Source organism: Cucurbita pepo, chromosome LG09 (genome assembly GCF_002806865.2).
Source record: "Cucurbita pepo subsp. pepo cultivar mu-cu-16 chromosome LG09, ASM280686v2, whole genome shotgun sequence".
In the NCBI taxonomy this organism is placed as follows: Eukaryota; Viridiplantae; Streptophyta; class Magnoliopsida; order Cucurbitales; family Cucurbitaceae; genus Cucurbita; species Cucurbita pepo.
In genome coordinates this window covers 6,803,948-6,808,015 of record NC_036646.1, presented here as the reverse complement: position 1 = coordinate 6,808,015, position 4,068 = coordinate 6,803,948, and positions in this window count along the sequence as shown.

Below are 4,068 nucleotides of genomic sequence, written 5' to 3'. Positions count from 1 at the left end.
AGGCATGTTTTATTTATTTAATAAAATAAAAATATTTTAGAAAATAGCCTAAAAATGCCTTCTCTAGAAACCTTGGAAATGCCAATGTCTACGTACTATATAATCAAGGGAACAACATAATTAATTAATTAATTAATTAATTAAAGGTTTTGTAGAGCTTTTGTCAAATTAGAAAAATCCCAAAAAATAAAAAATAAAATAAAAAATAAAAACAGAGAGCCAATATTCCCGGTGTTTTGATAGGCAGACACCTAGGCAGAATTTGTCACATTTATACATTTAAAACCTTATATTATATTTACTATTATATAGTTTTGTAGTTGAAAATCATGTCATCTAACTTTGAATATTAAATCCCTACCCAACTCTTATTATTATATATATATATTTTTTGGTACACTAAGACATCATAATAAAACCTTTATTTTTATTTTCAATCAATTTTTAAATTAATTTCTTTTATTTAAAAATAATAAACCATAAGTTTTGTTGTAAATATTATATATTATTAGGTTATTTTAATAATTAAATTTTAAAAATACAACAATTTTTCTATTTATTGTAATTACATTTATTTATTTATTTATTTATTTATTGGAAGGGAAGGAATCTGAGTTGTTTTTCTTGGTACCATGAAAAATATAGCATATGCCTTGTGTCCCCAAAGCTCTTCACATTGCTTGTCTTTGTGTCCGCTCCAAGTTATGCTTTAAATACCTTTTTATAATATATAATATAATATAATTAATTAATCGTAAGGTTTCGACCGGGAATTTCAGTTCTTGATGTTGAACTGAATTTAAAATTTGATACTTGATAGTTCCGATATTTTCATGTTATTTAGTTGTGTTTAACTACTTTTACATTCGTCCTTGCTCTAGCGTCCTTGGGGCCTTCTATTTGATTGTATCGAAAGACCTAATGAATTGGGATTTCCCTATTGGGCTAGGTCATTTCGGGGCAAGCGGATCATTTCTGATGAAGAGAATGATTCGGAGTTCTTGCAGAGTGGAACCGTGCAGTACCAGACACGAGATAGATCTTCCAACGAACAAGACTTTTTTCGAATAAGCCAATTCATTTGGGATCCTGCAGATCCACTATTTTTTCTATTCAAATNATTTCGGGGCAAGCGGATCATTTCTGATGAAGAGAATGATTCGAAGTTCTTGCAAAGTGGAACCGTGTAGTACCAGACACGAGATAGATCTTCCAACGAACAAGACTTTTTTCGAATAAGCCAATTCATTTGGGATCCTGCAGATCCACTATTTTTTCTATTCAAATATCAGCCTTTTGTCTCTGTGTTTTCGCATCGAGAATTCTTTGTCAAAGGGTTGTTTTGTTCTGACTCACACGCTCCTATGACTTGACCATGTTACCTATTGAAATAGCTTCCATGCACGTCGTTTTATCATGTTTTGTCCTCACTCACATGTTTCTTTGAAAGATTCTCTGGAGCTCAGTCAACATAAGATTACTCTATACTTAACTTTCGAACTCCTATGATTGAGTGTGAGATCTCACATCAGCTGGAGAGGGGAACGAAACATTTCTTTAAGGGGTGTGGAAATCTCTCCCTAATACACGCATTTTAAAACCATGAGGCTAATGACAATACGTAAGGGATCAAAGCGGACGATATCTTCTAGCGGTGGTTTTGGGCTGTTACAAATGGTATCAAAGTCAGACACTGAGTGGTGTGCCAGCGTGGACGTTGAGCCCCTAATGGGGTGGATTGTAAGATCTCACGGTTGGAGAGGGGAACAATGCATTTCCTTATAAGGGTGTGGAAACCTCTCCCTAGTACACGCGTTTTAAAACTGTGAGACTGACGACAACACGTAACCGGGCAAAGTGGATAATATCTACTAGCAATGAGTTTGAGCTGTTATGAATGATATTAGAGCCAGATACTAGGCAGTGTGCCACCAAGAACGCGGGCGACCAAGAGGGTAGATTGTAAGATCCTACATCGGTTAGATAGGAGAACGAAGATAAGGGTGTGGAAACATCTCCCTAATACACCGTTTTAAAACCGTGAGGCTCGTGAGGCTGACAATGATACATAACGAACCAAATCAAACAATATAGCGATGGGCTTAGACTATTACACTGAGTTATCAAAAAAGAACCTATACCTTATTAAAATCGATAGTAACTATCAATTCTTTTAAATATTTTATAACTATCGTATACTTAAGATCATTCTCATTCGAATATAGTTTTAGTTCCTCCGTGTATTCCTCTTTTACTCAAACGTCGTATGCTTCCCGAGATATTTAATTATTCTAGATAATTGATTAGAGTTGACTAACTATAAGTATACTTAAAGATTACACACCCACATGGATTAACTTTCATTGGAACTTGAAGAAGAAAATGAACCACAAATTCAAAACCCATAAAAAATTTAGGCATCAAAACCAAAGTTCATATAATGTTTGACAAATACAAAGGGATTTTCACATTTATATTCAAAGTTGGATCTTATGTGTTGGATTCATACCTGTTTTTCATCTTTTCGAATAATAAATATTTATAAAAAGTTTTAAAAAAATACTCTTATGGTTCGTAACACGTTTAAAAAATATTCATAAACTTTCGAAACAAAAATTAGTACCTTTAAATGTTTAGAAAAAAAAAATTAAAAAGCTCGTAGATAATTTATAAGATGGAAATAAACAATTTTTGTTCATATATTAACAGTAAGATTTTTTTTTATAATTATTAATACCACTTTTAAAATTTCATGTATATTTTCTAAAGACGTAAGAATATTTTATAATTTTTTAAAATTTTGAGAGGTATTAATAAAAAAAATTTTAATTGAATAATATTTTTTAATCTAAAACTATAAGAATATATATATCGATATAGAATATATATCCCAATCTATAACAATTATACCCATTTCTCCTAAAATCAACTCAACCCGACTCTTAGCCGGCTGAGCAGTGAAGTAGCCCAGAGGTATGGGGTACGAACAAGATAGCTTACTTTAAGTTGAGCCCTTATCACGATCTAGCTCCTTGTCTATATCATGGTCTGTTTTCATATAACCTGACTACTCTACTGTATGACTTGTTAAATAAAACGTTGTGGGATCAATCATTCATAACCATCATATACCATATACGCTCTTTCACTTTCAAGACAAGGAAAGGGATAGAACGACAGTCTATCAGTCTTACCAGTATGCATTACAAAAGGGAGTGTAGTTGCCGGTTAAACAAATAAGATTCTTCTTAATTATAGAAGGAATAAGGATCCCATATCGATTGAATGAAGATGGGTGGATATATATATATATATATATATATATATATATATCCCTACCCAAGGTTATATGTTGTAGCCGTTGTTGTTATTCTCTTACTTGCTTATATAATGTCTCTTTCGAAAATCTCTCTCTACCCTCGATTTCTAAAACCTTCTCTTAAATCGAGGCCAGAGGCTCGAGCATACGTCGCTTGGCCATAGGCAATCGCAAGTTCACTGTCATCAAGAGTGCGATTGTGCGACAAAATTAACGGTTTCAACTGTCATAAATTAACGGTTTCAACTCAAACTAATTATAAAGATATTTTTGAGATTTTTTTTTGAAGAACGACCTTTTTTTTGAGACAAAAGTATAAAAGTTTAAGGATAATTGTATAATGATGTTTTTTCTGTGTTTTTTCTGTCATTGTTGGATATTTGATGGGCCTGAGTATCAAAGGCCCAAACATTTCAAATTTAGGCCCAAAGTTTAATCCATTAAAATGGAACCGTACTGGGCTGCAATGTACTTGTCGGCCTTTTAAAACCAGGTTCGAATCTTAGCCTCTTCATTTTTCTCTCTAAAATGTTTATTAAATATAAAAGAATTAAAAAAAAGTATTATTTTTTTAGACGTAATTACATATATGGATCGAACCAACTTCGAATCTAAGAAGACTAAAATAATCGATCTAGAGTTCGATGACAGTTAATAGGGACGATCAATGGACTACCTTGGAGCCTCGAAGTTTTCTCGAGGAAAGTGATAAGTTCATGAACTCAATAGAGAATTTTACCGTTCAAGAA